The sequence below is a fragment of the Lycorma delicatula genome, chromosome 3 (genome assembly GCF_047948215.1).
Source record: "Lycorma delicatula isolate Av1 chromosome 3, ASM4794821v1, whole genome shotgun sequence".
In the NCBI taxonomy this organism is placed as follows: Eukaryota; Metazoa; Arthropoda; class Insecta; order Hemiptera; family Fulgoridae; genus Lycorma; species Lycorma delicatula.
In genome coordinates this window covers 81,898,921-81,926,068 of record NC_134457.1, presented here as the reverse complement: position 1 = coordinate 81,926,068, position 27,148 = coordinate 81,898,921, and the positions used below count along the sequence as shown (strand labels likewise).

Genomic DNA, 27,148 nt, shown 5'->3' with positions numbered 1-27,148 from the left:
AACGTTATCTTATATCTATTTTATAGCTTGCTTCGGTGTCAGACTAAATTTATGAGGGGAGCGTTCGCTGGCGACCTCGGCACCCACTGAAAAAAATCCTGGACACGCCTATGATATACAACCGTACCTCAGGTTATAGATATTCCTAATTCTTCATCTAATTCCTGATCTTCATCTAATTTTTACTTGTTAGATAAACATTCCAGTAATTCTAAATTAATTACAATAAAATTATATAAGTAGATTACTTATTAATAAATCGGTTTAAAGTTTTAAAATGTAATTACGATCTCCCTCAATTTCTTTAAAAGATAAATAATATAATCACTGGATTTAGATCAGAAAATTCGTATACAGCGAAAAATAATATAGTTTACATTTAATTCAGATAATACCAGTATTTTTGACCTTATCTTCCAATAACCTCACGAGTGACTCTCTGCTGGTTCATCAGGAAATAAACAACGTCATAGAAGACTGTAAAATACTCTCGAGTGGTGGGGAGTGAGAGAAAATAGAAGGGGAATAAGAATACATGAACAGCAAAGAAAACACCAGTATTATATGGGAACGGTTATGGTGAACTTTTAACGCTTCCCGGAATTGTTTTGGAAACACGTTTCTATACCGAATCGCGAACTAAGAAATTTCAGTTTAAGCACACTTTTTTATGAAACTGTGATTAAATATAAATCACCTTTACATCATCTGTTAATTCTGATATTAAAATATTTCATTTTTAATCTGTGGTTGTTATAAGTAATAAATTTTTAGTGACATTTATGTAGTTTTATATTGAAGTGAGTTGAAGAAAGAATCAAAACAAACCTACATAACTACTTTTGATTCTTTTCGCCGAACAGAAACAAAAAGGTATCTTTAATATCCATTATGATTTTTATATTTTTTAGATTATTTATTACGTAATTAATAAAATTCTTGATTTAATTACATATTATAATAATTCGACCATAATAATTTTAAAAATATATATATTATTTAAGTAAATTATCATCAAAAATATTATTGTGTATTTTTAATGAACGATACATACATAAAAATAATCTTAATAATACATTATATAAACATAAGGAAATTTTATAACTATTAGTAAATTAACATTTTCTGTCCAGAAACTTTTGCGTCGTCTATACAAAATTTAAATCAAATTTCATATTTTCACAACTCGTAAAAAAATTTTTGCAAGTTTATTTTAAATTATAATTGTAAGATAAGATAGAATCGTTTAACGAAGACATTTTATTTCAAATCCAAATTCATTGCAGGGTTTCTTAGGCAAAACAACAATAAAGAAGGAATCCCTTACATTACAAACTTATGAGTCAAACGTCAATATTTTGTTCGTCAATAAATGGAAACTCCACTGATGAAGAAGCCGTAAAACTAACCCCCCCCCCCCCAAAAAAAAAAACAAAAACTTAATGAAGTTGTATTCCTGTCTAAATATAAAACTGAGATGTTTATTATAAAACTATAATTTAAAAATATATATATCTATTATAAAGATCAATAATACCCGAATAAGATTAGCATATTCAGAAAAAACTTCACTTTAAAAAAAAATGATCCTGTTTCACTAGAGTCATGAAAATGTTGTAAATTCTTTTATTTATAATTTTATTCTATTTAGTAAGTTCTAAAAACAAAATTGGCGTAATGTGTCTGTACATACTTGTCTTGTCCAATAGCAAAATAAATAAAATTATTTTACGCGGGAAAATATTCCTGTATTCTTTAGCAACGGAAATTTTAAAATATTTTAATTTAAATTTGTCAATCTTAAAAAAACAATGTTTATTATTTTATGTATGTACTTGTAAATAAAGAAGATCAAGTCACGAATAATAAGTTTTGCTATTTCAAGGATAATAAAAGGATCAAGGGAAAACGTGGAAAATCCTTGGTTAGGTAAGTTAGTTTTTTACCCATTGTTACTTACATTAAAGTTAGTTTTCAAAAAAATAATTTAATTTACCGTTTATAAAATCTATTTCCTTTAGGTATTATTTAAGAGAACATACGCGAAAGATCTTTTAGGCGCTTTCCTGCATAACCTATATCACGCATCCACATTCACTTTCCGTTGAAGAAAAAAAAAAGAAATATTAATAAACGAAAAACCGGATGTTAAATAAAATTGCTGGTTTTCTATTTTAGCAATATTGATTTCTAATAGGAAAAAAACTTAAGTTATAAATTAAATTTCCTGTAGTTAAAAAAAAACGAATTGCCTTTCTTTTTCTGTACTTTTACCTTGAAATCGATATGTTGCCGATCAGGTCAAAACCGATCACCGGCTTAGAGCTGAATCTGGTTTTTCCATTCATTAATATTAAAATTACGAAATATATGTGGCATCACTGGTCAAGTAGGAGTAAACAAACGTATATATTAATGCTTAAACGTGATTAAAAGATACTTAATGAGAGAACTGCTTTCAAATAACATAAATTTATCTATCCGTTTTATTTTTTACTCTTTTTTTATTGTTTACTGTATCAAATACAAATTTTAATTAATCAGATTTCACGGTTAATTTACATATGTTCATTGGCCCAAAAACTGATTGGACCTATCCAATACTACGTTAATTGCTCTACACAAAGCCTGACAGAACTAGAGAATTGCTTAGGCAATACTAATAAGTGGTGGAAGGAATCTTTTTCTTACCAAAAACCAGTTGTGTATCGTACATTATTCGGATAAAACTACCCCAGTATCAAAGATACACCACAAAAATAATATTATTTCTCCATATACCATCTTGCTATATGGAGAAATATAAAAAAAGATGAATAAGAAAAAGTTATTACATAGTTTTCAAAGTACTCAACATTTGATATCGTAATCAAATCTACCAAATGCTGTAGTAGTTAGGGTGTTAACTTCTAGATTATTTATTCTGGGTTCGATTCTCGGCACCGGTCTAGTATTTATCTCATCTTCATCGTTAAAATTTGTGCAAAAAAGCATGTCCGAGATTGTGTAGTAAAAAAATCTTAGATTTTAAGTTCATTCATTTATTTATTTAATATCTTTTAGAAAATCAGAAATCAAAAGAAAACATAATTCTATTTCAGAAATTCACAGTGTCGTTATAATCTAGTGGACTTGTTCTTGAGTGATTAGTTAATTTATAGAAGAAATGCGACTTTTGTAGCAGCTTATATCTAATATCAGCTTGTCAACGCAAAAATAATTGATCAGTAATGTGCTGCTATCATCCTGGGTAAAAATTTAATTTCTCCAGGGATTCTGGACTGGACGGATGTCCACTACTTGGAGGAGTCGTGAGATATCCTGAGAGTAGAATTGTTTGTCTCATATACCTATTCCTGAACTGTCAATCCGCTCTTTTTCATCATCATATTTTTATTCCTTCTTTCTTGTTTTAGACTCTGTAATTGCAGGTTAAACTCCAATAGATCCATACTGAGCGGCTCCGTATTTTTTTAGGGAAGTCCGTGAACCTTGAAAATAACAATAATAAATAACACTTACTTAAATATAATTCGTAGAATTAAAAGGTTTGTGGGTTTAAAAAAGAACGATGTTGATTTCAAAATTTCTAACACGATATTCGAAACTTTAATGACCAACCTACCAACGTAAAATCTGATATGTTTTCTCGGTCAAACCCGAGTAACATTGTAATTTGAATCATATTGTTTCATAAATTGTTCGATTTATTTGTCTCCATGAATACTGCAAAGAAATAGTAGCAATAACAAAATTTGTTATTTTATGTAGAATTGGTAAATTTCCAGTAGCCTAAAGTATTGGAAAGTCATTTTTTCCATTTCAAATTATCCTTCTATTAAATATAACTGGAGGGAAAAATGCACTGAAAAGTAAAAAATAAATTATATAAATATTAAATAAATAAATATAATAATTATTAAATTTTTAAATTAAAAGTAATGAAAATATTTAGTTAAATAAAAGCGTGGCGCAGTTTTTATAATTTATTTAAAACAACACAACATTTATTTTTACAACAATTAATCTTCATTTTCAATTTCAATAACGACGCGAGGAGGCGGAAAGATCTGCTGGAACCTCTCCAGTTGGGACAGACTAGCAACAATCTGGGAAAATTCACCCACTCACTTTCTTTGTATGTGTTCTCACAAGTTGAAGTTCATCTTCGTATTCTGCTTGTAATCTAAGCCAAACTGAACGCACTATTTCCGCTAAAAGTTTCATTTTAATTAATTATGAATTTTTATTTAATGAATTCATATTACGATTACAATTATAATAAAGATAATAATTAATAATTTTTCAGATTACTGTCAAAATGTAATAACTTTGTGCAAGATTTCTAAATTTAATTATTTATTTTTAATCTTAAAGATCATCTCGGTGCAAATTTGAACCATCAAAGAATTAAAACTTGAGTTATTTTATTACAGATAAATAAAGTATATACATATACTAAACAACCTCATTAACAAAAAATATATTTTAAAATACAGCAAATGTCTATAAATACTTATTCGAACATTGTTATAAAAACTGCGCCACGCTTTTATTTAACTAAACATTTTCATTACTTTTAATTATAAAATTTAATATTTATTACATTTATTTATTTGTTATTTATTATATATTTATATAATTTATTTTTTACTTTCAGTGCATTTATATATTTGTTAATATATTATATTTTTTTGTTTAAAATTCTTAATTTGATTTAATTCTTATTTTTTACTTTTTAGAGGGTTTTTCTAATTTGTTTCCTTTTTTTATAATGAAGTTTTATTGTAAAATTGTCATTATATGTTTAAATAACCAAGAAAAAAAAAATTGATATTTTTTCTTCTCCTCCCCTTTAAAATCACATTTCAAGAAAATGAGAGCTTTCTAAGTTTACTATGTTAAATGGAAGAAACTAAAAAAAATTCTATTAGAAAATATACAACCAATAAAAAATTGCCGAAAGATTTATTTTTTGGGGGTAGGAGTGAATTATGATGAAATTTTATTTTAATATTAATACTAAAACTTTATTATTTTAACTTTTAATCTTATTAAATCAAAAACGGTTTTGAAATATATCGATATATTTAAACTTTGATTGCTCCTCCCCTACCCTCAATATTGCTCATAAAGTATTTTTTGGGGTTGCTTGTACTACATAATTTTTTTTTCTTTTTAATTTTGTACTACATTAAAAAAATTGGTTAAAAAATAAAAAGATAGCTTTTTTCAAATTTTGGGGAAGGGGTAAATTTTGGGGCAATTTTTTTAAAAAATGGTAAGATAAGAATGCACACACACTTACATATACGTACATATAACATAACATAAAGTTGGATTTTATGTTTGCAAACGTTTGAAAAAATTGATCCCTAACCCTTCCACCCGCTGGAGATATTGATCCAAAAATTTCCCAAAAAATTATCGCATATTTTCGCGGGATCCCCCTATCCTCAATCATGGTTGAATTCATTTTATTAAATTGCACATTAAAATATATTAAAAATTAACAATATACTGTGTCGCTAAAATAAACCCATACACAATACTCTAAAGAACATTACACCATGTGCTTGGTTTTATTTTAGTGACACAGTGAATTGTAATTTAGTAAAATGAATTCAACAATGAGTGAGGATGTGAGATCCTGCAGAAGTATTATCGTGATAAAATTAAGATAAAACATATTTAATCTCAATAGACTGTACTAGGTGGTCTATTTGGGAACCAAATTAAGGAGTATAGTTGATGGTTTCTATGTAATTTGAGCTGAGAAAACAGATCCCAGGACTGTAACTCCAGCAGTTTCTAAGATATCCGACGTAAAACACAAAATTCGGTGTCGAAAAACAAGTTTTTTTAGTTTTTAGTACAATAGCTTTGTTAAATGATTAATAAATGCGGAAGATTTAGTAACAAAACTTGTAGAGAATTTAATTTTGATCAAATTAATGTAAATAGAGTCAATAAAAAGTAAATAAAAGCTTTTAAAATTCGGTTTTTTATTGAAACAAAACAGACGAACATAGATCGTAATTTTTTTCTGTGTCTAATAAACATTCTTTTTAAAAACAAAAACGCAAATTGCTGAAAATAATTTTAAAAGAAACACAAAATTTGTGAAATACTATTTTAGCTGTGTGTATTCAATAATTTACACAGGTAAAAGAAATAATTACGTAAAAAACTAAATTGAAATACATGTTATTTAGAAATATTTAAAAAAAATTTATTGTAAGGTTTGCAATACTAACAGCTGGTTAACAATGAAAATTGTGTACTTCATTTGAATCTGTAGTCATAAATTATCACACAGTAATGGAACTGTAGAATTGTCATATCGTAGAGTAAAAATGCTGTTTCAATTTTCTAATGAGGACTACGCCGATTTTTTTTTTTTTTTTTTTGTTTATTGATTTTGTAACCGAAATTCTGAAACTGCTCAACGTGACTATCAGGAGAGATTTCCTGGAAGGCGAGTTCCAAATACTAGATCGCGGATACCGATGTTCTTTGGTGGTTGGGTTTCACTACATCAACATTAACCACACATCTCAGGAATGGTCGACATGAGACTCTACACTTCATTTATACTCATACATATCATTCTCATTCAACCTCTGAAGTATACCTGAACAATAATTCTCGGAGGCTAAAAAGGAAAAAGAAAGGATTCCAAATACGAAAATCTTATTTTCGGTGTATCAGCATTTACGAACGAAAGGGTCATTTCCAACGTGTTCGTTTTTTTTTTAACGCCAAGTAAATCATCGTGTTAATAATGAATATCGTGTAATTCAGCATATTCAGCGTCAGCCCAGGCACCAGTACAAGGCGAATTTCCTTACGCACTAGATTGTCGAAAAACAAATCCACAGATGACCCATCTATGGATGAGCCATAGATTTTCTATGGCCCATCCTACGAATGGGCCATAGAAAATCTTTACTGTTTCCGTCTACAGAAGGTTCAAAATTTGCGGCCAGCAGGTTAAATTTCTGTCATTGGCTTCTAGGCAACGCTGATAAGGTAAATTCAATTTTATTTATTGATGAAGCCACTTTTACGAGAAATGAGTATTGAATTCTAAAAATGATCATTTATGGAGCGAAGACAATTCACATAGGACTGTGGAAACTTGTTTCCAGTATAGATTTCACGTTATTGTTTGGTGTGACAATATTTATGACAAAATTCTGGAACCATTTGCTTTCAGTGAAAAAAAGGAGAAAAAATACGTTCATTTCTTGAAAAATAATTTGCCGATTCTTTTGGAAATTTATCTTTACAAAGTAGACTGCAAATGATTTTCACGCCAGACCGGGATTCGAAACCCACCGGGTTGTTCTAGTGATTCTAGTCTTCCCAAATCAGCTGATTTGTAAGTCGAGAATTCCAGCGTTCAAGTTCTAGTAAAGTCGGTTATTTTTATACGGATTTGAATACTAGATCGTGGATACCGATGTTCTTTAGTTGTTGGGTTTCAATTAACCACACATCTCAGGAATGGTTGAACTGATACTGAACAAGACTACACTTCATTTAACTCATACATATTATCCTCATTCATCCTCTGAAGTATTATCTAAACGGTAATTACCGGAGGCTAAACAGGAAAAGAAAGAAGTTTTAGAGGATCTATTTTTTTTCTTATATAAATACCATCACAATCATTACATTTAATTTTATAAATTCCACACAGATTATTTATTCTATTGTTATTCATTTTTAAATATTTTATTATGTGGTTATTAGGTTTATATGTTGGTTTAAATATTTTCAATTATATTATTAGTGTATAAAACATTTATGAATATGTATTCACTCTTTTGTGTCTTATTATGTATTGATCGTAAGGTAGTTGTTTTTTTTTTTTATTATGTTTTGATAGTTGTTTTTTTATAACTATCATTAATTAAAGTAGTATCATTCCATTTTCAACCACTGTATATTTTATGATGTTTATTTCATTCTTTAACTTTTCTTTGTAATTATGTGTATATTTTATTGCTTTATTGAGACCAAGGTTGATTTGAATTTTTATGAATTGTTACATTATTAGATGTAGGTTTTCTATATACCGATACTTCAAATTGGTTGCCCTTATTTATTTCGATATTGAAATCTAAATAATTTAAAATTCTATTTGAAAAGTGAATTTTAAATTTTCATTATTATAAGAAATTTTTTTAATATTATTAGATGTTCATTGTTTACTACCAGTTCATATATAATGAAAATATCATCAAAATACCTTATCCATATTTAAACTTTACCCATATGAGTGATGCCAAGCACTAATTTATTCTCAAAATCCTGCAAGTATATTTCTGATGTAATCACTGATAGTGGAAATCCCGTAGTTAGGCATTTTATTATGTATAATATTTGATATTAAATTAAAAATAATTTTGTTGACATATATTTCTTAATAGTGATGATATTTTTAATAAATTTTAGATCTTCTCGGTTACTTTTTAATTTATTTTTTAATATTAAAAAATAATAAAAATAAAAAATATATATCTTATACATCCTAATATAAAAATTTATAAATATTATGATAAATTACCTTTATTACTTTTATATTGACAAATATAAACAAATGCTGAAATTAAGACAATTATACAACATTAGCGGTGGGAATATTTTAATTAACTTCAGAACACAATAATGACTGCCGGTGTGAAACCTTAAAATTTGTTTTTATCTACTCATCATCTAATTCTCAGTATTATTATAATACTATTAAATAAAATAATTTGTAAAATATACCTTCAAAAACTTTCCATTATACGTTTTTTTATTTTATTTTCATCTAACTTCCCTTACTCTTGAAAATATTTAAAAGTTTTTAGAAAGATTAAGTTATTCACAACTTCTGCGCAACAGCATTAATTAGTCATCAGGGCCGATTCAAAATGAAATTAAATAAAAACACATAAACAGAAAGCTACTGAATTCCCTTAAATATTTTCATTCATAAATTAAATTCGATCATATTAATATTTTTTTTTAAATTTCCAAAATTTAAAAACCATTATCATAAAGATTAATATATGTTTATTCTGATTTGTACAAAACGTTTAACAGGTTATGGGCACAAAAGTTAACCTTTATGAGTTTATTAATTGAATGGTTTATACAAAATCAAAGTTTGACTATGCTATTCAGAAAAACTTTCTTTTCATGACCTTTACATTTCTTAAACAACTATCTATGTCTACTTGTTAATATATCGCATAACTATGGTTAAACTGGTTTTAAATAGTCGGGCATTTATTTATTAAGTATGAATTAAAAGAATAAATTTACAACCACAACGTTTATAATAATCTATTAGGACAAATTTTTTAAACTTTCAAATAACACTGTAATGTGTTATGTGGTGAATTAAATGTCAATCACTTTTGGAGACAGAAACAGTTGTTTCTGGTTCACTCGATCACAATTTGTTTCAACAAAAAGATCTGGAAGAAAACAGACTTTATAGAAAACCTATTTTTAGAACTTTGGTCGTACATGGGTTCTTCTGTAAATGATAATAATCATTGTAATTTATTCTTCTGTTTTTAATATATTTATATTATACTGTAGTCAATTAATTAAATGAATACCTGTAACCACAATACACTTGAAAAAGTGTAATTCAAATCAAATTGAATTGATTTGACTTATATCATGATCCAATACAATTAAAAATTCAGTTAAAATTTAATCAGTAAATTTTTGTTAAATATAAAAAACATAAACATAGTTAATATATAAGTTCTCATGTGCTAAAAATTGGCTATATCTGGTTTGAATATTTTAATGTAAAAAATTATGACACCAATGCTATTAACAAGAGATTTATTTCAGAAAAACTTTATCTTTAACTTTGTTCATATGTTTGTAAAACGTGAGCACTGTACTACTGTACTATACTATATTGATGACATGGCAGATTGTAGAACAGAGAAAAAGTTGTAAGAGGTAGATTTTAACTACGACTACAATCATTAAAGGTCAATTTTACTGCAAACAACAAAGTTAGCACCTTATATGCAAACGATAATAAAATATTATTAAAATACAGAATGAATAAATATTCATATCCGTTTACTTTAAACAAATTAAAATGCTGAACCATCATAAATCAGCTTTACCGTACTTATTCTATTATTCAGGTTATTTTTTTCATCACAAATTATTTTTATGCATCACAAATAATTCTGTACAATTTCCTTATTAACTTTTACTAATTAAACAGCCACACTGTTTCAATGATTGAAATTGTGTTCAGATTTTTATTTATTGAGCTTTATAAAGAAAAGAAATGTTATTTCAGAGAAAAAATTAAAGTTGAAAAATTTGCAACTATGGTATGAAAAAATATTACTCTTAAAAATTGCATTTACTCCAGTTTTTGTTGAAGAATTTTATAGACTGCAGCATAGTATATAAATAATCTTTCACCAGGAAAATTTCTTATTAAAAATTTCAAGATATGTTTAGATCTAATTCCAACTTGGCCAGTTGTTCCTAATTTATAGCAAAATGCATAATAAACAGATTCATATTTTCTTAAAATTTTAGAAACTATCTCTGAGAGATAAAAATATTTGAGAAAAGCCTCAAAACTTTAAAAAAATTTCACTATTACAGGCACACAATGTAACTGATGATAATAAAATAGACAAGTGGATATAAAGTTAAAATTAATTTTAAAATTTATAATTGATGCTTGTTTCTTAAATGCTGTAATCGTAATGGTTAACCTGTCCAAAATCCCACATCACCCAGAGCCATTCTCAAGAATAACCAACATCCCATCACTGGCTTTCTAAGTAAATGAGAAAGAAACAGATTTTTCATAGCTTTATTCACAGAATCAAAAATATTGCTCATGTCAAGCCTGCTGAAATTCAGGCGATATTCATTTTGTACAACTGACATCTTCAGTCTGTTCAGTAGAGCGACTGGTTGTGCACAGAATATTTTTACTCCCAGTTAAAGCAACTCTGGTTGGTGCCAGAGTTGTATCACAGCTATAAGAGACTGGAGTAGATGGTGTAAATTATCAAATTAATGTACCTCTTTCTGTTGTGAAACAATGCATTATATATTTTGCCTCAGCTCAGTAGGAAAATTGTAATAATTCCTTTATTAGTCATCAATAGATATATTGATAAAAATTGTCTCAAATATATAAATAAAACAATTATTTACTAAGTGATCAACTTAAAAATGAACCTGCACTAACAGCAGTTAATTCAGTGTCACTTTTAATGCTGCTAACGTCGTTGCTATTACTATTGATTGTGTATCTCCTTCTCTGTTCAATTGATCTCAATTGTAAATTCTTTTTGTTTCATTCAGCTCCGTATAGTTTTGTTCTTTATAGATGTGGTTTTTCTAAAATCTTTTATTCGACTGAGGAAAGGGTGTATATAGCAAAAGATTATGTGCGTTCTAGATTCTTTCAAGAAACGTGTCAAATATTTGAGGAAAATTTTCCTAATGCCAGTATCTGAGCAAAGAGTAGCATACGCGATTTGGTTAAAAAAATGGCTTACAACGGGATTTCGGTTTGATTTGAAACAGAAATTTATTTATTTTCCCTTAAGATTCCAGAGGCCAAAGCCGATATTCAAAAATTTCAACCTTCCGAAAAAATCTATACGTAAGTTATCTATACGTAATGTGTAAAACCAATCTTGCAATAAAATTCTTTGTGATTTATTGAAACCGTATAGTGAACACCTATCCTTATTATTTGTCTTATTACTTCGACCTAGTTCTCAAAAACAATGTCGTTGAACAGATAGTCCCGGATGATGTATTTTTCAGTCGAAGCACGATTTATTTATCTGATTTCATTTATCTCTAAATTCGAACAATAGTGGATGATTTAAAATCCTTACCAAGGATCTGAGCGTCCTCGTCACAAGAGAAAATCGGTGTATATAGAAGTCGCCATGAAAGATGGCGCTTGCGTTTAAACTATTGTATCTAAGTTAAAAAGAAATAACATCATTAGAACCGATGTAGCTTTTCTCTCGTTTGAATGTTTTGATTGTGGCCTTATACTTTGATAAGGATTACGTTTATTATTACTATCAATATTATTACAGTTTGTATTTTTAATGCTATATTGATAATCAGGATTCTGTTGTCCTTGTGACTAAGGTAGCGGATTTAAATTTATATTAATGTTAGATTCGCTTCTGGTACACGCGATTTCCTTTGTTGTGAATTGAAGGTTTTCGTTGGCATCCGTAGGTTTTTTATAAAGTCAAATCGTTTTTTAGAGGTTAAAAAGTCTTCCCTTTTCATCTACCGTATATGTTTATGCTTCGATTGAAGAATATTCTCATGAGATAACTTATGTTATCCATTTTGATACTTCCACCACGTTGCGACAGATAGTTATGATTATCATTGATATTTGAATGATCTTGTTCATTCTTAGAATATTGTGTATTATTATTGTAAAATTGTTGGAACGATACTCTAGGTTGTGCGTTTTTCAGTAACAAAATATCTTTCGAAGTTCGACCTTTGTTGTCTCATCCGGATTTGTTGATGTACAGAATAGCATGAATAATAGTTTTTTAACTTTCCTTCGATTATGTTTTTCTTCAATACATCGCCAACACATGATATGTATGATTGAACTCCAATTTTTTTCTGTGACTGATTCTTAGATTAATAAGTATTAATCTCAAGAGTTATTACTTTCTAATTTAGAATCATTAAATCTGTCCGTATGGTATGTGTATTGTGTTTCTTAGCACAAATCTTTATCGATTTTTTTAATAACATTGATTGGAATGGCCTTTACGCAGATAATTATAACAATTATTTTCCAATAGGCTTTACGATCATCAATGTATACAAGTATAAAAATTCCTTACACTAGTATAAATAATGCTAGAGTTACACAACGAACATTGATTAAAATTAGCTTTAGCATAATAACTAACAGTATGTTCTATATATTGTTTATTAGGCTTTAAATTAAAGCGTTTGGTAATGGTTTGGTTGTATTTTGTTAACATTCTTTGGTTTTGTTTTATGTATTTATTTGACGTGAATGAATTACGTACCGTAAAATATTTTCTAAAAGTTGTCATCTGGAATATAAGTTCTTAAAAAGGTGGAAAAACCTTTTAACAATTTCTCATTCCATAGTCTCAAAGTGTTATAATACAAATTAGGTATTAAGAAATTGGAATACAATAAATTTTATGTTTTGAAGGGAAGTTGCATTTATTCGAGTTTGTTGAAATATAAGGAAATCTCAATAAATTATCTACATACAGGCTCGCTTTTTATAGAATCTGACCTGATGTATTAAGCATTATGAGATGAGATGCAATTAAATATTTGTTGTCAAATTGTGATTCTATCAATTCTAGATATAATATGTAATTTTAGATAGTTATCAGCAGACGACTTCTTCAGTCCACCATATATTGCCACATTTTAAACCGATTTTTGTTCGTGTAAATGATCCTTACCATAAAACGCGAATATTTTAATTTTAAACTCATATGAAATCTATAAAATCATGCTTGATAGTATTTAGAAGCGGTGATTATATCACCGATGATTATTAAGTAGGCTGGGACCCAATAAGTGAAGGACAGAGTTTGAAAACGCAGTAATTAAAATGGAAAATAACTTTGTACTAAATTATGATGGGACAGCGCGAACGCAGTCCCAACTCTCAAAAATTACGCGCCCGAGATATCCACATTTGGGATATTCGCAGGGGTCAACCAGTCCGAAGTGCAATGGACAAGCCTCGCCCTGGAGAAACCGCCTTAATGATCACGGTAACCTCCACGCCAGGTAAGTATGAGTTCATTACCTTATTGACAACAGCCCACATAAAATGAAACTACCCCAAAATCGAGAAGTTACAGCGTTAAAATGTAAAAATTGCAATTTATGTCGTCTAAAACGTTCAATTGGAATTAATTCTATATAAACAAAATAATGATAAAGAAGTAACAGTTATTTTTTTTCAATATCTAAACAAGCAATAATAATTATTTTGTGTCAAATCTAATAAAATATTTCGGCTAGCCGTATTTAGTTCTCCTGTTTACCGCTAGGGTGAATGTTCGTACTAACAACAGAAAGATTGTTTTTCAATGCTGCAAGACGTCAGAAATGTGGACTGCATTTTTAATAATAACTTCTTGGTTAAATGAATAAGTAAATGCGTATCACATTTTATAGAAACTACAAATATAATAAAAAAATACTGTTTCATATTTTTTTAATAACTATTTCATGTTTGTATGATAAAAAGGTGTTTTTTTAATAGATAAGAAATTGTGGAAGAGTTTTTAATGTAGTCAACTATAATTATTCAACAACACAATCAAACATGCTCCTTTATCATAGTTTTTTTTTCTACTCTGCAGACTCAAGTTATTATTAATGGCTTTACAAACTAAGCTATAAATGCCCTACCATTCAACAAATTTTATTTTTTTAAATAGTTTGTAATTTGCCACAAAACAGGGGGCAATACGCTGTCTGATTCTTCTTCATTATTATTTAAAAGAAATACTGAAGAGCAAAGGTTAACTGCTAGGATGGAAATTAAATTTGAAAGTAAAAAGAAAAAACAGAGTAGTATAATGAAGAACTAAGTATTATGAAGTAGAACACAACATAATCATTTTTTTTGTTTTTATTAAGTAAAAAAATTACAATGGATAGAGAAAATAACCTTATGTGAATAGTGGACTGGTGCGAATAGGATGAGTTTTCATGCAGAAAAAGAAATCTGCTAGTATCAGTTGTAGTTGATCTGGGAATTCTTGAAAACAGTTATGTTGATAGTAGTGCTTTACGAGAGGAAAACGTGAGCAATAGTAAAAATAGTTTAGAAAAGAATAGAGGCCTTTGAAACATGGTACTGCAGAGAATGTTGAAAATTAGATGATCTGTAAAATCTGACTGAAGAGGTTTTTAAGACAAATAGAAGATGTTGGAAATTTGTGGCAAATCTTTTAAAAAGATAAAAATGGTTGGTAGGCCATCCATTAAGGCATGGCTTTATTTAATTTGATGATGAAGGATTTTCAGAAAGTAAAAATCATAGAATTGGAAAAACATTGTAATGTATAAAACAGAAAACTGAGAATGTAAGATGTAGTAAATAAATCAAGATTAAAAAATTAGCACAGAATATAAAGGAATGTAGAATTGCAGAAAACTAGCCAATAAATGGTCAAATACTCATACATACATCATAAGGCAAAAATATGTCGTATAAGTATTTATTTGCATAAAAAATTGTAAGTATTTATTCATAAAATAGTGAAACACATTTAACTTGTGTAAGTGGATGTATCAGGCTAATGATTAACTACATGCTTCAGTGAGGGAAGCTGCTGAAAGAAATAGTTGCATTTCAATATTTTTTACTTTCAGTTTAGTCTCTTAATTATTATTTGATGCAGATTTCTATATCTACCACGATAAACCTAGGTAATAATACAGCTAATATACACTTCCTTCATTCACTCATGAGTGAATGAATTTGTTAATTGTCATTGCCTTAAAGATTTGTCATTTCTACCTACTTTGCCTCCCATCTTCTTTTTCGCTTTGTGCAATCTCTGTCAGTTGTTGATTATATTTCCTAGTAAAAGTGGCATTCTTAGTAAATTTTGAGTTAATTTTGATCAGAAAGACCTAATTATCTCATTTAATACAAAAAGTATTTATAATTCTAGCTGAATATCTAAGTTTGTTGATCCATCTAAAATGCATTCGGCAAACAAATTTAATTTTTTCTGATTACAATATGTATTTATTCATCACCCAAGCTTTACTGAACAGCAAGGTGCAGTCATTGTTTTACATAATTTCAGCAAAACCTTTTGTCTGAATTTATCTAAAGATATCCAATTTATCATCCTACACATTATACACAATTTTTTATAACAAAATCATCCCATAGGATAAATCACAATACAGATAATAAAGTGACTTACCTGTTTTACAACAAAAATTAATTTATTACTGGATTTTTTATCTTACTGATGTTTTTACCTTAAAAGCAACAAATTCACATTTTTTTCTAATTTGCTAACACAGATTAGAAAATGTTAATTTCTTTTTTATTAAGTTTGTAAACAATTCATACATTATTTTCATTCTTTCGAAGTACAACTAAGTACGGATTTCACAAAGTAAATTTGCCCTCTAAAAGTTTTATTCAGTAAAATGGAGGGCATCTCAAACTACTATGAATATATGTCAGTACATTTATTCATAAATATTTCAGTAATAGATCATTTTGAAATAAAAAGCTATTGATGTAATTTTTAATCTTTTTAAATCTAATTTTTTATTCAGTTTTATGTATTTTGTGATATATATATATAACGATTAAATTTTGAGGTACAATATTCGTTTCAAAATTTTTTTTCAATGTAATAAAGATGACTCTTGTTTCTTTAAAAAATCTTTTGCCACATTTTAGTCAGTTTTGTTTTATATTAAAATCAAATTTCCGAAACTTGTAATAATCTTCTATTGACTTCGCAATCTAATCAATTTTCTCAGAATTGAAATTGACTATTAATTTTTTTTTATAAATTTTAATTTGTTTGTTGTCACTAAACAAAATTAATTTACAAAAAAACCCTATAAAAGTGTTTTTTTTTGCTTTTTTTTATTACAGTATGCTTGGATTTTATGACTACAGGACAGTTATGATGCTTGTTTTACTCAATTTTTTTTAATCGAGGAACATATAAAACTAAAAAATCTGCATTTTAATCCGAAATTTGCTTCCCAAGAGTTTCAGTAGGGTTTCATTTTACCCTTGGTGCAGAAATCAGGACAATATATTATGTTAGCTGTAACTAAAAAAAAAAAAAACATTACTAGACATTTGTTTATCATAATAAACAAAATATATAATAATGTATAATAACGTACGTACGTATGTATAATAATGTACAGAAACCCCTTAACAATTTTAAAACCGTTCCAGATAGAGTACAGAAAATTTCAGGATAAGGTATAGGTCAGCTACTTTAACTATTGACAGTAGAATTTCAATCCCTTCTTGGGGATAGGCCAGGGGTTTTAACTCAATTATTCATTTAACCAAGAAGTTAATTATTAAAAATGCAGTCCACATTTCTGACGTCTTGCAGCATTAAAAAACAATCTTTCTGTTGTTAGTACGAACATTCACCCTAGCGGTAAACAGGAGAACTAAATACGGCTAGCCGAAATATTTTATTAGATTAGACACAAAATAATTAGTACTGCTTGTTTAGATATTGAAAAAAAATAACTATTACTTCTTTATTATTATTTTGTTTATATAGAATTAATTCCAGTAGAACGTTTCAGACGACAGAAATTGCAATTTTTACATTTTAATGCTGTAACTTCTCGATTTTGGGATAGTTTCATTTTATGTGGGCTGTTGTCAAGAAGGTAATGAGCTCATGCTTACCTGGCGTGGAGGTTACCGTTATCATTAAGGCGGTTTCTCCAGGTTGAGGCTTGTACCATTGTACTCCGGACTGGCTCTCTGCATTTTCACATAGCAATAATTTAAGCGCCTTCCTTGCTAAAACTTCCCCCGTTCGGATCTCCGGGTGGGACTTCTAAGGAAGGTGGTCACCAGAAAATTAAAAAATAACATTCTACGAGTCGGAGCGTGGAATGTTAGAAGCTTGAAAAAGGTAAATGGGTAGGTAGGACAAATGTGGGTATACTAGAATTAAGTGAGGTTCGGTGGGAAGAGAAGAGAAGAGGAAGGCGACATTTGGTCAGCGTCAAATAATGGGCAGGCAGGAGTAGGTTTCGTGATGAACGAGAAGATAGGAGAGTGGAGTATTTCAAAACGCATAGCGATAGAATCATTGTAAACCGACAACGGTTGTTAACATCTATATGCCTACAAGCGCCCATGATGATGATGAGGTAAAGGTGTGTATACGAAGAGATTGATGAAGCAATTAAACACGTAAAAGGAGATGAAAATTTAATAATAGTTGGAGATTGGAATGCAAGCATTGGAAAAGGCAAGGAAGGAAATATAGTGGGTGAATACGGGCTGGGCAAAACGAATGAAAGAGGGGACCGACTTATAGAATTTTGCACGAAGTATAATTTAGTAATTGCCAACACCCAATTTAAAAATCATAATAGAAGAATATACACTTGGAAAAAGCCAGGCGATACTGCAAGGTATCAGATAGATTATATCATGGTTAAGCAAAGATTTAGAAATCAACTCGCTGACTGCAAAACTTACCCTGGAGCAGACATTGATAGCGACCATAATTTGGTGATAATGAAATGTAGATTGGGGTTTAAAAACCTGAAGAAAAGGTGTCAGATGAATCGGTGGAATTTAGAGAAGCTTGAGGAAGAGGAGGTAAAGAAGATTTTTGAGGAGGACATCACAAGAGGTCTGAGTAAAAAAGATAAATGTAGAAGAAGAATGGGAAAATGTTAAAAAGGAAATTCTTAAATCAGAAGAAGCGAACTTGAATAAAGAGAACTGGTAGAAAACCTTGGGTTTCAGATGATGATATATTGCAGCTGATGGATGAAGAATGCTAGTAATGAAGAAAGTAAAAGGAACTATCGGCAATTAAGAAATGCTATAAACAGGAAGTGCAAACTGGTGAAAGAAGAGTGGATTAAAGAAAAGTGTTCAGAAGTGGAAAGAGAAATGAACACTTTGGGAACCAAATTAAGGAGTATAATTGATGGTTTCTATGTAATTTGAGCTGAGAAATAGGAGAAAACAGATAGATCCCAGGACTGTAACTCCAGCAGTTTTTAAGATATCCGACGTAAAACACAAAATTCGGTGTCGAAAAACAAGTTTTTTTAGTTTTTAGTACAATAGCTTTGTTAAATGATTAATAAATGCGGAAGACTTAGTAACAAAACTTGTAGAGAATTTAATTTTGATCAAATTAATGTAAATTAGAGTCAATAAAAAGTAAATAAAAGCTTTTAAAATTCGGTTTTTTATTGAAACAAAACAGACGAACATAGATCGTAATTTTTTTCTGTGCCTAATAAACATTCTTTTTAAAAACAAAAACGCTAATTGCTGAAAATAATTTTAAAAGAAACACAAAATTTGTGAAATACTATTTTAGCTGTGTGTATTCAATAATTTACACAGGTAAAAGAAATAATTACGTAAAAAACTAAATTGAAATACATGTTATTTAGAAATATTTAAAAAAAATTTATTGTAAGGTTTGCAATTCTAACAGCTGGTTAACAATGAAAATTGTGTACTTCATTTGAATCTGTAGTCATAAATTATCACACAGTAATGGAACTGTAGAATTGTCATATCGTAGAGTAAAAATGCTGTTTCAATTTTCTAATGAGGACTACGCCGATTTTTTTTTTTTTTTTTGTTTATTGATTTTGTAACCGAAATTCTGAAACTGCTCAACGTGACTATCAGGAGAGATTTCCTGGAAGGCGAGTTCCAAATACTAGATCGCGGATACCGATGTTCTTTGGTGGTTGGGTTTCACTACATCAACATTAACCACACATCTCAGGAATGGTCGACATGAGACTCTACACTTCATTTATACTCATACATATCATTCTCATTCAACCTCTGAAGTATACCTGAACAATAATTCTCGGAGGCTAAAAAGGAAAAAGAAAGGATTCCAAATACGAAAATCTTATTTTCGGTGTATCAGCATTTACGAACGAAAGGGTCATTTCCAACGTGTTCGTTTTTTTTGAACGCCAAGTAAATCATCGTGTTAATAATGAATATCGTGTAATTCAGCATATTCAGCGTCAGCCCAGGCACCAGTACAAGGCGAATTTCCTGACGCACTAGATTGTCGAAAAACAAATCCACAGATGACCCATCTATGGATGAGCCATAGATTTTCTATGGCCCATCCTACGAATGGGCCATAGAAAATCTTTACTGTTTCCGTCTACAGAAGGTTCAAAATTTGCGGCCAGCAGGTTAAATTTCTGTCATTGGCTTCTAGGCAACGCTGATAAGGTAAATTCAATTTTATTTATTGATGAAGCCACTTTTACGAGAAATGAGTATTGAATTCTAAAAATGATCATTTATGGAGCGAAGACAATTCACATAGGACTGTGGAAACTTGTTTCCAGTATAGATTTCACGTTATTGTTTGGTGTGACAATATTTATGACAAAATTCTGGAACCATTTGCTTTCAGTGAAAAAAAGGAGAAAAAATACGTTCATTTCTTGAAAAATAATTTGCCGATTCTTTTGGAAATTTATCTTTACAAAGTAGACTGCAAATGATTTTCCAGCACAATGGTGCAACGCCACATTTTTCTTTAGTAGCTAGAAATTACTTGAATGCTAATTTCTTAAGCCGAATCGGTCGTGGTAGACCAATCGATTAGCCACCACGATCTGACTTAACGCCACTAGATTAAACGCCACTTGGGGCCATATGAAAACGATGGTATGTTTATTTTTTATTAGGTGGTCTGCCAAATTAGATAAATCTAATTTATTATTTTCGTAATTTCTGTAATGTTCAGGAAATCTAGTTTTAAAGGATCTAACCTACCGGTTGGTCTAGTGGTGAATGCGTCTTCCCAAATCAGCTGATTTGTAAGTCGAGAATTCCAGCGTTCAAGTTCTAGTAAAGTCGGTTATTTTTATACGGATTTGAATACTAGATCGTGGATACCGATGTTCTTTAGTTGTTGGGTTTCAATTAACCACACATCTCAGGAATGGTTGAACTGATACTGAACAAGACTACACTTCATTTAACTCATACATATTATCCTCATTCATCCTCTGAAGTATTATCTAAACGGTAATTACCGGAGGCTAAACAGGAAAAGAAAGAAGTTTTAGAGGATCTATTTTTTTTCTTATATAAATACCATCACAATCATTACATTTAATTTTATAAATTCCACACAGATTATTTATTCTATTGTTATTCATTTTTAAATATTTTATTATGTGGTTATTAGGTTTATATGTTGGTTTAAATATTTTCAATTATATTATTAGTGTATAAAACATTTATGAATATGTATTCACTCTTTTGTGTCTTATTATGTATTGATCGTAAGGTAGTTGTTTTTTTTTTTTATTATGTTTTGATAGTTGTTTTTTTATAACTATCATTAATTAAAGTAGTATCATTCCATTTTCAACCACTGTATATTTTATGATGTTTATTTCATTCTTTAACTTTTCTTTGTAATTATGTGTATATTTTATTGCTTTATTGAGACCAAGGTTGATTTGAATTTTTATGAATTGTTACATTATTAGATGTAGGTTTTCTATATACCGATACTTCAAATTGGTTGCCCTTATTTATTTCGATATTGAAATCTAAATAATTTAAAATTCTATTTGAAAAGTGAATTTTAAATTTTCATTATTATAAGAAATTTTTTTAATATTATTAGATGTTCATTGTTTACTACCAGTTCATATATAATGAAAATATCATCAAAATACCTTATCCATATTTAAACTTTACCCATATGAGTGATGCCAAGCACTAATTTATTCTCAAAATCCTGCAAGTATATTTCTGATGTAATCACTGATAGTGGAAATCCCGTAGTTAGGCATTTTATTATGTATAATATTTGATATTAAATTAAAAATAATTTTGTTGACATATATTTCTTAATAGTGATGATATTTTTAATAAATTTTAGATCTTCTCGGTTACTTTTTAATTTATTTTTTAATATTAAAAAATAATAAAAATAAAAAATATATATCTTATACATCCTAATATAAAAATTTATAAATATTATGATAAATTACCTTTATTACTTTTATATTGACAAATATAAACAAATGCTGAAATTAAGACAATTATACAACATTAGCGGTGGGAATATTTTAATTATCTTCAGAACACAATAATGACTGCCGGTGTGAAACCTTAAAATTTGTTTTTATCTACTCATCATCTAATTCTCAGTATTATTATAATACTATTAAATAAAATAATTTGTAAAATATACCTTCAAAAACTTTCCATTATACGTTTTTTTATTTTATTTTCATCTAACTTCCCTTACTCTTGAAAATATTTAAAAGTTTTTAGAAAGATTAAGTTATTCACAACTTCTGCGCAACAGCATTAATTAGTCATCAGGGCCGATTCAAAATGAAATTAAATAAAAACACATAAACAGAAAGCTACTGAATTCCCTTAAATATTTTCATTCATAAATTAAATTCGATCATATTAATATTTTTTTTTAAATTTCCAAAATTTAAAAACCATTATCATAAAGATTAATATATGTTTATTCTGATTTGTACAAAACGTTTAACAGGTTATGGGCACAAAAGTTAACCTTTATGAGTTTATTAATTGAATGGTTTATACAAAATCAAAGTTTGACTATGCTATTCAGAAAAACTTTCTTTTCATGACCTTTACATTTCTTAAACAACTATCTATGTCTACTTGTTAATATATCGCATAACTATGGTTAAACTGGTTTTAAATAGTCGGGCATTTATTTATTAAGTATGAATTAAAAGAATAAATTTACAACCACAACGTTTATAATAATCTATTAGGACAAATTTTTTAAACTTTCAAATAACACTGTAATGTGTTATGTGGTGAATTAAATGTCAATCACTTTTGGAGACAGAAACAGTTGTTTCTGGTTCACTCGATCACAATTTGTTTCAACAAAAAGATCTGGAAGAAAACAGACTTTATAGAAAACCTATTTTTAGAACTTTGGTCGTACATGGGTTCTTCTGTAAATGATAATAATCATTGTAATTTATTCTTCTGTTTTTAATATATTTATATTATACTGTAGTCAATTAATTAAATGAATACCTATAACCACAATACACTTGAAAAAGTGTAATTCAAATCAAATTGAATTGATTTAACTTATATCATGATCCAATACAATTAAAAATTCAGTTAAAATTTAATCAGTAAATTTTTGTTAAATATAAAAAACATAAACATAGTTAATATATAAGTTCTCATGTGCTAAAAATTGGCTATATCTGGTTTGAATATTTTAATGTAAAAAATTATGACACCAATGCTATTAACAAGAGATTTATTTCAGGAAAACTTTATCTTTAACTTTGTTCATATGTTTGTAAAACGTGAGCACTGTACTACTGTACTATACTATATTGATGACATGGCAGATTGTAGAACAGAGAAAAAGTTGTAAGAGGTAGATTTTAACTACGACTACAATCATTAAAGGTCAATTTTACTGCAAACAACAAAGTTAGCACCTTATATGCAAACGATAATAAAATATTATTAAAATACAGAATGAATAAATATTCATATCCGTTTACTTTAAACAAATTAAAATGCTGAACCATCATAAATCAGCTTTACCGTACTTATTCTATTATTCAGGTTATTTTTTTCATCACAAATTATTTTTATGCATCACAAATAATTCTGTACAATTTCCTTATTAACTTTTACTAATTAAACAGCCACACTGTTTCAATGATTGAAATTGTGTTCAGATTTTTATTTATTGAGCTTTATAAAGAAAAGAAATGTTATTTCAGAGAAAAAATTAAAGTTGAAAAATTTGCAACTATGGTATGAAAAAATATTACTCTTAAAAATTGCATTTACTCCAGTTTTTGTTGAAGAATTTTATAGACTGCAGCATAGTATATAAATAATCTTTCACCAGGAAAATTTCTTATTAAAAATTTCAAGATATGTTTAGATCTAATTCCAACTTGGCCAGTTGTTCCTAATTTATAGCAAAATGCATAATAAACAGATTCATATTTTCTTAAAATTTTAGAAACTATCTCTGAGAGATAAAAATATTTGAGAAAAGCCTCAAAACTTTAAAAAAATTTCACTATTACAGGCACACAATGTAACTGATGATAATAAAATAGACAAGTGGATATAAAGTTAAAATTAATTTTAAAATTTATAATTGATGCTTGTTTCTTAAATGCTGTAATCGTAATGGTTAACCTGTCCAAAATCCCACATCACCCAGAGCCATTCTCAAGAATAACCAACATCCCATCACTGGCTTTCTAAGTAAATGAGAAAGAAACAGATTTTTCATAGCTTTATTCACAGAATCAAAAATATTGCTCATGTCAAGCCTGCTGAAATTCAGGCGATATTCATTTTGTACAACTGACATCTTCAGTCTGTTCAGTAGAGCGACTGGTTGTGCACAGAATATTTTTACTCCCAGTTAAAGCAACTCTGGTTGGTGCCTCCTACATGTATCACAGCTATAAGAGACTGGAGTAGATGGTGTAAATTATCAAATTAATGTACCTCTTTCTGTTGTGAAACAATGCATTATATATTTTGCCTCAGCTCAGTAGGAAAATTGTAATAATTCCTTTATTAGTCATCAATAGATATATTGATAAAAATTGTCTCAAATATATAAATAAAACAATTATTTACTAAGTGATCAACTTAAAAATGAACCTGCACTAACAGCAGTTAATTCAGTGTCACTTTTAATGCTGCTAACGACGTTGCTATTACTATTGATTGTGTATCTCCTTCTCTGTTCAATTGATCTCAATTGTAAATTCGATGTATATAGGAAAATCGGTGTATATAGAAGTCGCCATGAAAAATGGCGCTTGCGTTTAAACTATTGTATCTAAGTTAAAAATAAATAACATCATTAGAACCGATGTAGCTGTGCTCTTCGTTTGAATGTTTTGATTGTGGCCTTATACTTTGATAAGGATTACGTTTATTATTACTATCAATATTATTACAGTTTGTATTTTTAATGCTATATTGATAATCAGGATTCTGTTGTCCTTGTGACTAAGGTAGCGGATTTAAATTTATATTAATGTTAGATTCGCTTTTGGTACACGCGATTTCCTTTGTTGTGAATTGAAGGTTTTCGTTGGCATCCGTAGGTTTTTTATAAAGTCAAATCGTTTTTTAGAGGTTATAAAAGTCTTCCCTTTTCATCTACCGTATATGTTTATGCTTCGATTGAAGAATATTCTCATGAGATAACTTACGTTATCCATTTTGATACTTCCACCACGTTGCGACAGATAGTTATGATTATCATTGATATTTGAATGATCTTGTTCATTCTTAGAATATTGTGTATTATTATTGTAAAATTGTTGGAACGATACTCTAGGTTGTGCGTTTTTCAGTAACAAAATATCTTTCGAAGTTCGACCTTTGTTGTCTCATCCGGATTTGTTGATGTACAGAATAGCATGAATAATAGTTTTTTAACTTTCCTTCGATTATGTTTTTCTTCAATACATCGCCAACACTATGTACGATTGAACTCCATTTTTTTTCTGTGACTGATTCTTAGATTAATAAGTATTAATCTCAAGAGTTATTACTTTCTAATTTAGAATCATTAAATCTGTCCGTATGGTATGTGTATTGTGTTTCTTAGCACAAATCTTAATCGATTTTTTTAATAACATTGACTGGAATGGCCTTTACGCAGATAATTATAACAATTATTTTCCAATAGGCTTTACGATCATCAATGTACAAGTATAAAAATTCCTTACACTAGTATAAATAATGACTAGAGTTTACAGAACGAACATTGATTAAAATTAGATTTAGCATAATAACTAACAGTATGTTCTACATATTGTTATTAGGCTTTAAATTAAAGCGTTTGGTAATGGTTTGGTTGTATTTTGTTAACATTCTTTGGTTTTGTTTTATGTATTTATTTGAAGTGAATGAATTACGCGTAATATTTTCTAAAAGTTGTCATCTGGAATATAAGTTCTTAAAAAGGTGGAAAACCTTTTAACAATTTTTCATTCCATAGTCTCTCAAAGTGTTACAATACAACTTAGGTATTAAGAAATTGGAATACAATAAATTCATATGTGTTGAAGGGAAAGTTGCATTGATTCGAGTTTGTTGAAATATAAGGAAATCTCAATAAATTATCTACATACAGACTCGCTTTTTATAGAATCTGACCTGATGTATTAAGCATTATGAGATGAGATGCAATTAAATATTTGTTGTCAAATTGTGATTCTATCAATTCTAGATATAATATGTAATTTTAGATAGTTATCAGCAGACGACTTCTTCAGTCCATCATATATTGCCACATTTTAAACCGATTTTTGTTCGTGTAAATGATACTTACCACATAAAACGCGAATGTTTTAAATTTAAACTCATATGAAATCTATAAAATCATGCTTGATTAGTATTTCGAAGCGGTGATTATATCACCGATGATTATTAAAGTAGGCTGGGACCCAATAAGTGAAGGACAGAGTTTGAAAACGCAGTAATTAAAATGGAATAATAACTTTGTACTAAATTATGGTGGGACAGCGCGAACGCAGTCCCAACTCTCAAAAATTACGCGCCCGAGATATCCACATTTGGGATATTCGCAGGGGTCAACCAGTCCGGAGTGCAATGGACAAGCCTCACCCTGGAGAAACCGCCTTAATGATCACGGTAACCTCCACGCCAGGTAAGTATGAGTTCATTACCTTATTGACAACAGCCCACATAAAATGAAACTACCCCAAAATCGAGAAGTTACAGCGTTAAAATGTAAAAATTGCAATTTATGTCGTCTAAAACGTTCAATTGGAATTAATTCTATATAAACAAAATAATAATAAAGAAGTAACAGTTATTTTTTTCAATATCTAAACAAGCAATACTAATTATTTTGTGTCAAATCTAATAAAATATTTCGGCTAGCCGTATTTAGTTCTCCTGTTTACCGCTAGGGTGAATGTTCGTACTAACAACAGAAAGATTGTTTTTTAATGCTGCAAGACGTCAGAAATGTGGACTGCATTTTTAATAATAACTTCTTGGTTAAATGAATAAATAAATGCGTATCACATTTTATAGAAACTACAAATATAATAAAAAAAGACTGTTTCATATTTTTTTAATAACTATTTCATGTTTGTATGATAAAAAGGTTTTTTTTTAATAGATAAGAAATTGTGGAAAGGTTTTTAATGTTGTCAACTATAATTATTCAACAACACAATCAAACATGCTCCTTTATTATAGTTTTTTTTTCTACTCTGCAGACTCAAGTTATTATTAATGGCTTTACAAACTAAGCTATAAATG

The 27,148-nt window shown here is 28.7% G+C and overlaps 1 protein-coding gene and 2 non-coding genes across 8 annotated transcripts in view; 1 reads left to right on the top strand and 2 right to left on the bottom strand.

The window, feature by feature from the left end:
- The first annotated feature begins 549 nt into the window (after window positions 1-549).
- The window catches only part of LOC142321737 (uncharacterized), a 49,232-nt gene continuing 22,633 nt past the window's right edge, over window positions 550-27,148 (top strand). For all 6 annotated transcript variants that reach the window (XM_075360070.1, XM_075360069.1, XM_075360064.1 and 3 more), the window contains exon 1: window positions 550-873. The gene's annotated coding sequence lies outside the window, so the exon portion shown is untranslated. The remainder of the gene's footprint in view (window positions 874-27,148) is intronic.
- On the bottom strand, window positions 13,689-13,850 carry LOC142322527 (U1 spliceosomal RNA). The gene has a single exon (XR_012755921.1). It is a non-coding gene; the product is annotated as a U1 spliceosomal RNA (small nuclear RNA).
- Window positions 26,372-26,533, bottom strand: LOC142322529 (U1 spliceosomal RNA). The gene has a single exon (XR_012755923.1). It is a non-coding gene; the product is annotated as a U1 spliceosomal RNA (small nuclear RNA).